The 14,641-nt window shown below is 50.9% G+C and overlaps 1 long non-coding RNA gene across 1 annotated transcript; it reads left to right on the forward strand.

Annotated features, from left to right (window-relative positions):
• Window positions 1-2,164: 2,164 nt before the first annotated feature.
• Window positions 2,165-8,643, forward strand: LOC144953864 (uncharacterized). Its single transcript, XR_013640920.1, has 3 exons — window positions 2,165-2,265; window positions 7,133-7,278; window positions 8,401-8,643. It is a non-coding gene; the product is annotated as an uncharacterized LOC144953864 (long non-coding RNA).
• The last annotated feature ends 5,998 nt before the right edge of the window (window positions 8,644-14,641 follow it).

Below are 14,641 nucleotides of genomic sequence, written 5' to 3' on the forward strand. Positions count from 1 at the left end.
TCTAAGTGACTCACATCCTTTATTTAACCATTGGAGACCCACCACCACCACCCCCATTGAGATTCACCATCTCTAAGTGACTCACATCCTTTATTTAACCATTGGAGACCCGCCACCACCACCCCCATTGAGATTCACCATCTCTAAGTGACTCACATCCCTTGATTTGACCATCGGAGACCCACCACCACCACCCCCATTGAGATTCACCATCTCTAAGTGACTCACATCCTTTATTTAACCATTGGAGACCCACCACCACCACCCCCATTGAGATTCACCATCTCTAAGTGACTCACGTCCTTTATTTAACCATTAGAGACCCACCACCATTGAGATTCACCACCTCTAAGTGACTCACATCCTTTATTTAACCATTGGAGACCCACCACCACCACCATTGAGGTTCACCATCTCTAAGTGACTCACATCCTTTATTTAACCATTGGAGACCCACCACCACCACCACCATTGAGATTCACCATCTCTAGTGACTCACATCCTTTATTTAACCATTGGAGACCCACCACCACCCACATTGAGATTCACCATCTCTAAGTGACTCACATCCTTTATTTAACCATTGGAGACCCACCACCACCCACATTGAGATTCACCATCTCTAAGTGACTCACATCCTTTATTTAACCATTGGAGACCCACCACCCCCATTGAGATTCACCATCTCTAGTGACTCACATCCTTTATTTAACCATTGGAGACCCACCACCACCACCACCATTGAGATTCACCATCTCTAAGTGACTCACATCCTTTATTTAACCATTGGAGACCCACCACCACCACCCCCATTGAGATTCACCATCTCTAGTGACTCACATCCTTTATTTAACCATTGGAGACCCACCACCACCACCACCCCCATTGAGATTCACCATCTCTAGTGACTCACATCCTTTATTTAACCATTGGAGACCCACCACCACCCACATTGAGATTCACCATCTCTAAGTGACTCACATCCTTTATTTAACCATTGAAGACCCACCACCACCACCACCCCATTGAGATTCACCATCTCTAAGTGACTCACATCCTTTATTTAACCATTGAAGACCCACCACCACCACCCCATTGAGATTCACCATCTCTAAGTGACTCACATCCTTTATTTAACCATTGAAGACCCACCACCACCACCACCCCATTGAGATTCACCATCTCTAAGTGACTCACATCCTTTATTTAACCATTGGAGACCCACCACCACCCACATTGAGATTCACCATCTCTAAGGGACTCACATCCTTTATTTAACCATTGAAGACCCACCACCACCACCACCCCATTGAGATTCACCATCTCTAAGTGACTCACATCCTTTATTTAACCATTGAAGACCCACCACCACCACCCCATTGAGATTCACCATCTCTAAGTGACTCACATCCTTTATTTAACCATTGAAGACCCACCACCACCACCACCCCATTGAGATTCACCATCTCTAAGTGACTCACATCCTTTATTTAACCATTGAAGACCCACCACCACCACCACCCCATTGAGATTCACCATCTCTAAGTGACTCACATCCTTTATTTAACCACCATGTCAAGGGGTTCCCTGTTCGCAATGACGTCACTCGGTAAGGTACGCGCTGTGACGTCATACCGGGTAACCCCCCCTCCGACTTCACCGCGCCCTGTGACGTCATCACGCAGGCCCCATAGCGCGCGACGGCGTTATGACGTCACCCGCGACGTGCGAGGAGATTCCCACGTGCGTGCGTGGTGACGTCACCGCAGCAACGTTCGCTTCTCATCATGGGCGCGGTGACGTCATCACGCAAACGAATTCTCTCGCCGCCGCCCCCACCCCCGCCGCCTTCCAACGCGAGCTGGTTGGTGACGTCACCACGTCGAGCGAGTGTGGTGAGCGACGTCACCACCTGCAAGTGCGCGATGACGTCACATCGCACGCGAGCGGGTGGGCGCGCGACGACGACGACGTCACCACGCACGCGTACGCGTTGACGTCACCGCGCAACGCGCGTCCCCCGCGATCGAACCGTTTATATGCCGGGGTGCCGCGCGCGCGGTGACGTCACCACGCAGGCCGTGCGCGTTGACGTCACCACGCACTCGTTGCGTGATGACGTCATCACGCACGACGCGGAACTGTTTTTTTTGTGTGTCCCGGCCTCATAACGGTGCTGGCTGGGGGCGATGGTGGCGATGGTCGTGGCTGTCGGCTGACGTTTGTTGCGGCGCAAACATTTTTTGTTTCAACGAGGAAACATCGGTAACGAGTTTATTGTTTGTCCTCGTCGCTTGCTGTCGATGTCGCTATTTTTGTTTGTTTTTTAAACGCCCCAAAACAGTTCCTTTTTGACGTCTTCCGTGTCGCTCCTCTTCGTGATGTCCGTTTCCTGAGGAGATGATGTTCCGACGTTTCGCGCCTTAAGCCGATTTTGCGGTGGACCGATGGTTTTAGAATGTTAATCAATAACCTTGAAGCGCTACTAATTGTCATTAAGGTGGTGGCTTTCTATTGAATTTTATCGCGTTCACAGACATACATGCTCAATGGTTAGCGTTTCGAAATAAAACGGCAGTTGCAATGATCATTAGCATTGTACAATAATTAATATTGTACAATAATTAATATTGTTATAATTATTATAATAATTGTTGTAATTTTTATAAACGAATTATTGCCTAATGTGCAATAATTGTCATAATTCTCCTCAACTATTGTGCAATAAGAATTATTGTACACTAATTGCCATAATTGTCGTAATTATTGTACAATAATAATCGTACAATAATTATCAATTGTGCTATACATAATAATTGTGCGCTAATTATTCTAATCATTGTCGTAATTTGTGTAGAATAATATTTGTATAATCATTACCAGTATTGCACGATGATTTTTGGTGAACTAACTATTGCACGAGTTGCAACAATAATTATTGTACGATAATTATTGCCGAAATGATTATTGCAGAATTCATTATTGGACGAATTCAAACGACAATTGACTGCGCAACACGATATATGCCCCCGGGTAGTAAGTGTTATTTTACAATTTCTTATGCCTCAAAAGTACAGAACCCCCCGTGGCTTTTATTCTTCCCCACAAACTTTGCTTTTGTGAGCACGACTTTACGTGAAGGAATGACACAAATCCGCACCGCGTTTTCGCATTGAAAAAGATGTAAATGTCAAAACGTCACTGTCCTGGTCACAAAAGTGGAACAATGATCGACACTTTCTCTGCTTTTGAGGCATAAGAAATGAGGAAATAACGCTTCGCTACCCAGGAACAGTAGCACAGTGATACCTCGCTTCACGAACTTAATTCGTGAACTGACTCTGGTCGCGAACCGAATTGGTCGTGAACCGAGGCACATTTCCCCCACAGGGTTCAATGTAAATCCGGTTAATCCGTTCTGACCTTTTCTTTTGGTTTTTAAAGCACAAAAATATGACGCAAATTACAATACACATTGGTACTGTACAGTATAGTAATGTATAAAGAGAGAACACTCACCTTGCTTGAGATGACTTCAGTAAGCACTCAAACGGGTGAACTGTACAATACAGTAAGTACCAGAGGTGTGGACTCGAGTCATGTGACTTGGACTCGAGTCAGACTCGAGTCATGAATTTGATGACTTGCGACTCGACTTGGACTTGCATAACAATGACTTTGTCCCACCTCTGGTAAGTACAGTACTGTATTGTACAGTACAGTAGTACAGTACAGTACTGTATGTGCTAAAAAGCACACCAAAAAGCAAAAAGTCACTGAAAGTGTCTTCACAGTACTTCTTTCTGCGTCTCTTCTTCTCTCCACGATCTTCCTACAGGAAGTCACGACCACGTGGCAGCCTGGAAATAGCTTTAAAATGGCCGCGGCTCCAGTTCGGGAACCGAAGCGGAGTTCGTGAACCGGAGCATATTTTTATGAACTTTTCTGTTCGTGAACCGAGTTGTTCATGAACAGAAGCGTTCGTGAACCGAGGTATCACTGTAGTAGGTGTTTACCCTTTTAACTGGTACAAAAACTGACACCTTTATACAAGGCATCATGTTTGCAATAACCACAACACAAGCTGTCAAAATGCAAACACAAAGAAACAACTCTGATGATGATGGTGATGATAATGATATGCACTGTCCTTGAAGTTGATTGGTCCACACCCGAGACAGCTTTTCTTAGAGCCTAGTCTCACATGGTGTTGGACCAGATGACGCCAAAAGGCGCACAACTCAAAGACAATGCACCATCAGAGTATTGAGAGCTCGGGGTAAAGCATTTACACTGAGACATTTCCTTTACCAGTGGCAAAATATAGTAATAGGTTGTTAGCCTTTCAACTGGTACCAAAACTGACACCTTTATACAAGGCATCATGTTTGCAATAACCACAACACAAGCTGTCAAAATGTAAACAAAAATAAACAACTCTGATGATGATGGTGATGATAATGATATGCACTGTCCTTGAAGTTGATTGGTCCACACCCGAGACAGCTTTTCTTAGAGCCTAGTCTCACATGGTGTTGGACCAGATGACGCCAAAAGGCGCACAACTCAAAGACAGCGCACTATCAGAGATGCCTTGTATAAAGGTGTCAGTTTTTGTACCAGTTGAAAGGGTAAACACCTATATTTTGCCACTGGTAAAGGAGATGTCTCATAGTACCCAGGAACAATTTAGTTTTTGTTACACAGTTTAATGAAAACTTAATAATCATCATCAACAACTTAACTCACCGAGCTTCCCTTAAACTGCAACTTACAACGACTTAAAATAACGATTACTTATTCATTAATTGGCAATAATTCGCCTAAGCGAATTGACGTTTGCTTAACGTTCAATTTATAATAATAATACAAATTTGTAAAAATATTAATCCGTAATAAAAATGGTTGCGGTCATTATGAATACGCAATAATCATATTCATGATTGATCACGTAATAAATTATTGGTAATTCTACACAACAAAGACTCATTTCCTGGCAGCGATTTCAGCCGCACCACCTCTACATAACAATAGGCTCAGTCAACCATTCTACACAACAAAGACTCATTTCCCGTCAGAGATTTCAGCCGCACCACCTCTACATAACAATAGGCTCAGTCAACCATTCTACACAACAAAGACTCATTTCCCGTCAGCGATTTCAGCCGCACCACCTCTACATAAGAATAGGCTCAGTCAACCATTCAACACAACAAAGACTCATTTCCTGGCAGCGATTTCAGCCGCACCACCTCTACATAACAATAGGCTCAGTCAACCATTCTACACAACAAAGACTCATTTCCTGGCAGAGATTTCAGCCGCACCACCTCTACATAACAATAGGCTCAGTCAACCATTCTACACAACAAAGACTCATTTCCTGGCAGAGATTTCAGCCGCACCACCTCTACATAACAATAGGCTCAGTCAACCATTCTACACAACAAAGACTCATTTCCTGGCAGAGATTTCAGCCGCACCACCTCTACATAACAATAGGCTCAGTCAACCATTCTACACAACAAAGACTCATTTCATGGCAGCGATTTCAGCCGCACCACCTCTACATAACAATAGGCTCAGTCAACCATTCTACACAACAAAGGCTCATTTCATGGCAGCGATTTCAGCCGTACCACCTCTACATAACAAAAGGCTCAGTTAACCTTTCTACACAACAAAGACTCATTTCCCGTCAGCGATTTCAGCCGCACCACCTCTACATAACAAAAGGTTCAGTCAACCATTCTACACAACAAAGACTCATTTCCTGGCAGCGATTTCAGCCGCACCACCTCTACATAAGAATAGGCTCAGTCAACCATTCTACACAACAAAGACTCATTTCCTGGCAGCGATTTCAGCCGTACCACCTCTACATAACAAAAGGCTCAGTTAACCTTTCTACACAACAAAGACTCATTTCATGGCAGCGATTTCAGCCGCACCACCTCTACATAACAAAAGGCTCAGTCAACCATTGTACACAACAAAGACTCATTTCCTGGCAGCAATTTCAGCCGCACCACCTCTACATAACAAAAGGCTCAGTCAACCATTCTACACAACAAAGACTCATTTCCTGGCAGCAATTTCAGCCGCACCACCTCTACATAACAATAGGCTCAGTCAACCATTCTACACAACAAAGACTCATTTCCTGGCAGCGATTTCAGCCGCACCACCTCTACATAACAATGGGCTCAGTCAACCATTCTACGCAACAAAGACTCATTTCCTGGCAGCGATTTCAGCCGCACCACCTCTACATAACAAAAGGCTCAGTCAACCATTCTACACAACAAAGACTCATTTCCTGGCAGCAATTTCAGCCGCACCACCTCTACATAACAAAAGGCTCAGTCAACCATTCTACACAACAAAGACTCATTTCCTGGCAGCAATTTCAGCCGCACCACCTCTACATAACAATAGGCTCAGTCAACCATTCTACACAACAAAGACTCATTTCCTGGCAGCGATTTCAGCCGCACCACCTCTACATAACAATAGGCTCAGTCAACCATTCTACGCAACAAAGACTCATTTCCTGGCAGCGATTTCAGCCGCACCACCTCTACATAACAAAAGGCTCAGTCAACCATTCTACACAACAAAGACTCATTTCCTGGCAGCGATTTCAGCCGCACCACCTCTACATAACAATAGGCTCAGTCAACCATTCTACGCAACAAAGAATCATTTCCTGGCAGCGATTTCAGCCGCACCACCTCTACATAACAATAGGCTCAGTCCCATTTACACGCACCTTTACATCATCTGCACCTAGTTTACACAACAAAGGCTCATTCCTAACAGCGTGCTTCAGCCGCACCGAACCTCACAAAAATAATATCCAGGTGCCTACCTTGGCTCCTCCTACCCTCAACCAGTATATATACGAGGACTGTTTTCTGGGAATTTCTCATTTACTTGATACAGCAATCGTGCTGTGACGGTTCCACCCGAAGACGGAAGCTTGTGTTGCCTCCGAAACGTCGTGATTTTTATTTTACGTCACTTTACCGAAAAAACAACTTAAGAATAGTTTAAGCAGGCTGGGGCGACGCCATCACCCACGTGGTTAACCCTGCCACCCCGTGTGTGTCTCTTTCTCTCTCGCTTGTAGCGGCCTCTAGTGGCAAGACGGAGCGAGTGAGTGAGCGAGCGAGCGAGAAAGGCCGAGTTTCCGCTTTGGGATCTCTCCTCTTGGGACTCTCGGAACCTCAATGAAATCCCGGCTGCGTCTCCCGGCCGCCCCTGAGCGATGGACAGGTGAGGAGAACCGTGTGCCTGGGCCCTCAACCCCTAGGTGGACTCAGCCTCAAATGAGTGACCTGGTGGGCAAACTTGTTTTGCGGTGGAGCGGTGGCACAGTGGTTAGCGCGCTGCGCCGTTACGAACCCGGCGGTTGACCCGAGTTCGATCCCCGAACCGGTCCTGGGCCTCCCCTAGGTCGACTCGGCCTCAAATCAGTACCTGGTGCGGTGTGTAGTCAACATAGCCATCGGGGGGAGACAAAGGCGGCCGGGCGTGGTGCTGGCCACCCACCCCCTCGTGTGCCACAGTGCCGGTAGCCTTCATAGGTGCTACTCGCTAACAGCACTTGCCCCTACAGTCTGTTAAGGCTATACGGGGGTCTTTGTCTTGTTGGTGGTGATGGTGGTATTGATTGTGGTGATGGTGGTGATGGTGGCGGTTGTGATGGTGGTGGTATTGATTGCTGTGATGGTGGTGGTGGTGGTGATGGTGGTATTGATTGCTGTAATGGTGGTGGTTGTGATGGTGGTGGTGGCGATGGTGGTATTGATTGCTGTGATGGTGGTGGTTGTGATGGTGGTGATGATGGTGGTTGTGATGGTGGTGATGATGGTGGTTGTGATGGTGGTGGTGGTGCAGGTGGTATTGATTGTGGTGATGGTGGTGGTTGTGATGGTGATGGTGGCGATAGTGATGGTGGTGATGGTGGTATTTATTGCTGTGATTGTGGTGGTTGTGATGGTGGCGGTTGTGATGGTGGTGGTGATGGTGGCGATAATGATGGTGGTGATGGTGGTATTTATTTGTTGTGATGGTGGTGGTTGTGATGGTGGTGATGGTTGTGATGGTGGTGGTGATGGTGGCGATAGTAATGGTGGTGGTATTGATTGCTGTGATGGTGGTGGTTGTGATGGTGGTGATGGTGGCCATAGTGATGGTGGTGATGGTGGTATTGATTGCTGTGATGGTGGTGGTTGTGATGGTGGTGATGGTCGCGATAGTGATGGTGGTGATGGTTGTATTGATTGCTGTGATGGTGGTGATGATGGTGGTTGTGATGATGGCGGTTGTGATGGTGGTGATGATGGTGGTGGTATTGATGCTGCTGCTGCTGATGATCCATTTTTGTCTCCACAGTCGTAAGCCCGCACAGTGCTTCGAAGTGTTCATGGAAGTGAGGCCGGTGAGCTATGAAGGTGAGAGTTGAACTCCGTGTCTGTGTGTGTCTGTGTGTGTCTGTGTGTGTCTGTGTGTGTCTGTGTGTGTCTGCGTCAGTATGTGGGGAGCGGTGGTGCAGTAGTGGTTAGCGCTACGCTGCGCTACGAACCCGGCGACCCGAGTTCGATTCCCGCTCACGGCCAACACCGGTGACGATTGTGTGAACCGGTCCTGGGCCTCCCCTAGGTCGACCCAGTCTCAAATTAGTACCTGGTGTAGCGGTGTAGTGTAGTAAACATCGCCACTGGGGAGACAAAGGCTGTCGGGCGTGGTGCTGGCCACCCACCCCCTCGTGTGCCGTGCCGGCCTTCATAGGTGCTCGCTAACAGCACTTGCCCCTACAGTCTGTTACAGGCTACACGGGGGATTTAAGAACTTGCATCTTGGAATCCCTGCCTCACTCGATGCATAAAATCTGGCTGTGACGGTCCCACCTGATGACGGAGACTTGTGTTGCCTCCGAAACGTCGTGATTTATTATTTTATTTTTTTATTTTTTTATTAATTTTAATTTCATTTTTTACCTACGTGACTTTACTGAAAAAACTAAGAGTATGGGAAAGGTCCTGGCAAGGATTATTCAACATCGCCTTGCCAGGCACGCTGAGGAGAGGCTTGCGGAGCCCCAATGCGGTTTCAGGGAAGGGCGGTCCTGCACAGATGCCATATGTTCTGTTCGTCTGCTACAGCAGAGGTGTAGGGAATTCCAACAAGACCTACATCTCTGCTTTATTGACCTGGTCAAGGCCTATGATACCATCAGTAGGCCTGGGCTCTGGGTTGTTCTTCGTGCTTTCGGAGTCGCTGACTCTCTGCTCACGATCATTAAGGACCTTCATGATGGTGAGCGGGCCCGGGTAAAACTACGTCGCACCTTGGGGTGCAACAGAGATGCCCTCTGGCTCCCACATTATTTAACTTCATCTTCGGCCACGTAGTTGGCTGTACCAGAGGAATTTTCATCTGGTACAGATGCCATGGGAGGCTGATAGATGTCCGTATACTGTCAAGGAATGGCTCCCTATTGGTCAAACACTATCTGAGCTGATGATCTGGTGGTTGCTGCTCACTCTGAGAAGGAGTTGGAGGCGCTGCTGCTGAACCTGGAGTGTACCACGAAGAGGTGGGGCCTTATCATCAGTCCCTCCAAAACTAAGCACCTGCCTGGGTATTTTGTACCATCAGACACTCCACCCCCTCAACTCCCAATCGGTGATGGGGCAGTTGTGGAGAGAGTGGAGAGTTTCCCATACCTGGGCAGTGTGCTCATGACCAGCTACGGTTTGACAGCAGAAGTCTCACTCCGAATCAGTCGAGCGGCAATATATTTTCATCGGTTGAGTAACGCTGTGTGGAAGCTACCTGGTCTGTCGCTCCGCAAGAAGCTTCGGGTCAGACACTCCACCCCTCAACTCCGCATTGGCGGGGCAGCTGTGGAGAGAGTTGAGTGGTTTACGTGCCCGGGCAGTGTGCTCATGCCCTCCCTTCTCTACGCTTGCGGAACGTGGACTCCCCTAATGGAGCATCTTCGCCGGTTGGAAACATTTAGGCTGGCCAGCCTACGATCCATCCTGGGTTTAACCAGGCTGGATTGTGTGAGGAGCTCACAAATCCTTGAAAGATTTGGACACAGTCCCATCGGTGAGGTCTTCCGGCAGGCAAGGCTGCGTTGGCTGGGTCATGTAGCCCGCATGCCCAGCCACCGCATGCCTCAACAGCTTTTGTTCGGCCGGATCGAGGGGGCTAAACGGGCGCGGCACGGGCTGGAGAAGAGATGGAGTGATGTGGTACAGGAGGACGTGGAGCTGAGTGGACTTGCCGATGACTGGTACCAGCGGTGTCAAGATCGGCCTCTGTGGAGGAGGAGGCTCGTGAAGGACGCTACTGGGCAGTTGGAGGCAGTCGCCCTCCAACAACAACGGAGGGCGGAGGAGCGACGCTCACAACAACGAGCGGAGCGCCAGGTGGCTAAAGCACAGCAAGTTGGTACAGTAGGGGGCAAAGGTGGTGCAGTCATCTCAGTCAACCCATGGCACCTGCTGGGTCTGTCCCGTGACCTCCTCCTGCACCTAGCCTGGCACAGCAGTCAACCCATGGCACCTGCTGGGTCTGTCCCGTGACCTCCTCCTCCTGCACCTAGCCTGGCACAGCAGTCAACCCATGGCACCTGCTGGGTCTGTCCCGTGACCTCCTCCTCCTGCACCTAGCCTGGCACAGCAGTCAACCCATGGCACCTGCAGGGTCTGTCCCGTGACCTCTTCCTCCTGCACCTAGCCTGGCACAGCGGTCAACCCATGGCACCTGCTGGGTCTGTCCCGTGACCTCCTCCTCCTGCACCTAGCCTGGCACAGCGGTCAACCCATGGCACCTGCTGGGTCTGTCCCGTGACCTCCTCCTCCTGCACCTAGCCTGGCACAGCAGTCAACCCATGGCACCTGCTGGGTCTGTCCCGTGACCTCCTCCTCCTGCACCTAGCCTGGCACAGCAGTCAACCCATGGCACCTGCTGGGTCTGTCCCATGACCTCCTCCTCCTGCACCTAGCCTGGCACAGCAGTCAACCCATGGCACCTGCTGGGTCTGTCCCGTGACCTCCTCCTCCTGCACCTAGCCTGGCACAGCAGTCAACCCATGGCACCTGCTGGGTCTGTCCCGTGACCTCCTCCTCCTGCACCTAGCCTGGCACAGCAGTCAACCCATGGCACCTGCTAGGTCTGTCCCGTGACCTCCTCCTCCTGCACCTAGCCTGGCACAGCAGTACAACCCATGGCACCTGCTGGGTCTGTCCCGTGACCTCCTCCTCCTGCACCTAGCCTGGCACAGCAGTCAACCCATGGCACCTGCTGGGTCTGTCCCGTGACCTCATCCTCCTGCACCTAGCCTGGCACAGCAGTCAACCCATGGCACCTGCTAGGTCTGTCCCGTGACCTCCTCCTCCTGCACCTAGCCTGGCACAGCAGTACAACCCATGGCACCTGCTGGGTCTGTCCCGTGACCTCCTCCTCCTGCACCTAGCCTGGCACAGCAGTCAACCCATGGCACCTGCTGGGTCTGTCCCGTGACCTCATCCTCCTGCACCTAGCCTGGCACAGGCGTCGTGGTGACGTCACCGCCACTGAATGTCGAATGGTGGCGGTGGCTGTTGTTTTGTGTCTGTGACCGAGGACTTTGAGCTGTGTGTATAAAACGTTGCAGCGGGGAAGACAAAGGCAGCCGGGCGTGGGTCACATTGCCTGCCTTCATAGGCACTGTTGCTAACAGCGCTTGTTACCCAACGTCTGTGTGGGCTTTACGGGGGAGCTTTGTCTGTGTGTGTGGTGATGGTGGTGATGGTGGGTCGTGATGGTGGTGGGTCGTGATAGTGGGGATGGTGGATGTGATGGTTGTGATGGTGGATATGGTGGTGGTGGTGGTGTGTGTGATGGTAGTGATGGTGATGGTAGGTGTGGTGGTGGGGGTGATGGTGGTGGTGGTGGGCGTCATGGTGATGATGGTGGTTCGTGATGGTGGTGATGGTGGGTCGTGATGGTGGTGATGGTGGGTCTGATGGTGGTGATGGTGGGTCGTGATGGTGGTGGTGGGTCTGATGGTGGTGATGGCGGGTATGGTGGTGGTGATGGTGGTGGTGTGTCTGATGGTAGTGGTGGTGATGGTGGGTATGGTGATGGTGGGCGTCATGGTGGTGATGGTGGATGTGGTGGTGGTGATGGTGGTGGCGTGTGTGATGGTAGTGATGGTGATGGTGGGTGTGGTGATGGTGGGCGTCATGGTGGTGATGGTGGATGTGATGGTGGTGGTGATGGTGGTGAAGGTGGATGTGATGGTGGTGATGGTGGATGTGGTGGTGGTGATGGTGGATGTGGTGGTGATGGTGGTGGTGTGTGTGATGGTTGTGATGGTGATGGTGGGTTTGGTGATGGTGGTGATGGTGGTGTGTGTGTGATGGTAGTGATGGTGATGGTGGGTGTGATGATGGTGGTGATGGTGGGCGTCATGGTGGTGATGGTGTGTTGGTGATGGTATCATGAAGGAAGTAAGAATTGTGGTCTATACATGGGACCAGGTGTTTCCTTGTATTCGTGCGTGCGTGTGTGTAGGGGTGTGTGTGTGTGTGTCTGTATGTGTGCGTGTATCAATGTGAGTGTGTGTGTATCTGCGTGTGTTTGTGTGTGGTGTACTACAGTGTGTGTGTACGGTACAGGATGTGTGTGTGCGTGTGCAGTCCTTGACACTTGGTGTTACAGGCTGTGTGTGTAAGTGGTGTAATTGCTATGTCTGTGTGTGGGCCCGTGGTAGTGTGATTGGGTGGGGGGATGGAATGGGGATGTAGCAAGGTTCGTGTGCGAGTGCGTGAGGCTGGTAACCCCTCCACCCGACACTTCTTTGGGCCAATCACCACGGCGGTGTGAACACCGAAATAAGCTCTTGGATGGCGATAGACCCCAGGGGGATGGGCGTTTATGACGCTTTCTGACCAGACTCCATCTGGCAGAGCCAAGACACTGAACCCCCCCCCGCCACTCTCGGGGTTCCTCTAGGAACAGGAGACCACTACGTGTGGCCACGTGGAATGTTCGGACTCTAGTTGCAGAGGAGAGGCTGCTACTCCTCTGTCGGGAGCTGGACCGGTACCGCCTGGAGCTCTGTGGAGTGTAGGAGGGCCGGCGGACCGACTCTGGTTGCAGAGGAGAGGCTGCCACTCCTCTGTCGGGAGCTCGACCGGTACCGCCTGGAGCTCTGTGGAGTGTAGGAGGGCCGGTGGACCGACTCTGGTTGCAGAGGAGAGGCTGCCACTCCTCTTTCGGGAGCTGGACCGGTACCGCCTGAACCTCTGTGTAGTGGAGGAGGTCCGGTGGACGGACACTAGTTGCAGAGGAGAGGCTGCCACTCCTCTGTCGGGAGCTGGACCGGTACCGCCTAGACCTCTGTGTAGTGGAGGAGGTCCGGTGGACGGACACTAGTTGCAGAGGAGAGGCTGCCACTCCTCTGTCGGGAGCTGGACCGGTACCGCCTGGATCTCTGTGAAGTGCAGGAGGTCCGGTGGACCGGCTCTGGCTTCGATTATCATGAGGGGTGGACAGTTCTCCACTCGGGGCAGGAGACTGCCAAACAACAGGGTGTGGCTCTTCTTCTAAACAAAAGAATGAGGGGGGCGTGGGAGCGTGGCGGTGAGGTGTGGGAAGCTGTAAGCCCCAGGCTACTTTGGGCTCGACTTCCCATCAACCGGAGGCGAGGAATGGTGGTGGTGATTGCTTATGCCCCCACCGAAGATGAGCATTAGTCAGAGGGATGCAGGCAAGGCCGATTAGTCGGATGCCTTCTATGACCTCCTGTCACAGGTGCTTGCTATAGCGACCCATTGGGATAGAGTCATCCTGTTTGGTGACTTTAATGCCCGAGTTGGTCACGATGTGGACCGGCTCTGGCTCCTGCCACCACGAGGGGTGGACAGTCCTCTACTCGGGGCAGGAGACTGCCAAACAACAGGGAGTGGCTCTTCTTCTGAACAAAAGGAATGAAGGGGGCGTGGGAGCGTGGCGGTGAGGTGTGGGAAGCTGTAAGCCCCAGGCTACTTTGGGCTCGCTTTCCCATCAACCGGAGGCGAGGAGTGGTGGTCGTGGTTACTTATGCCCCCACCGAAGACGAACATCAGTCGGAGGGATGCAGGCAAGGCTGATGAGTCAGACGCCTTCTATGATCTCCTGTCACAGGTGCTTGCTAAAGCGGCCCATTGGGATAGAGTCATCCTGTTTGGTGACTTTAATGCCCGAGTTGGTCATGATGTGGACCGGCTCTGGCTCCTGCCACCACGAGGGGTGGACAGTCCTCTACTCGGGGCAGGAGACTGCCAAACAACAGGGAGTGTCTCTTCTTCTGAACAAAAGGAATGAAGGGGGCGTGGGAGCGTGGCGGTGAGGTGTGGGAAGCTGTAAGCCCCAGGCTACTTTGGGCTCGCCTTCCCATCAACCGGAGGCGAGGAGTGGTGGTCGTGGTTACTTATGCCCCCACCGAAGACGAACATCAGTCGGAGGGATGCAGGCAAGGCTGATGAGTCATACGCCTTCTATGATCTCCTGTCACAGGTGCTTGCTAAAGCGGCCCATTGGGATAGAGTCATCCTGTTTGGTGACTTTAATGCCCGAGTTGGTCATGATGTGGACC

Source organism: Lampetra fluviatilis, assembly GCF_964198595.1.
Source record: "Lampetra fluviatilis chromosome 69 unlocalized genomic scaffold, kcLamFluv1.1 SUPER_69_unloc_1, whole genome shotgun sequence".
In the NCBI taxonomy this organism is placed as follows: Eukaryota; Metazoa; Chordata; class Hyperoartia; order Petromyzontiformes; family Petromyzontidae; genus Lampetra; species Lampetra fluviatilis.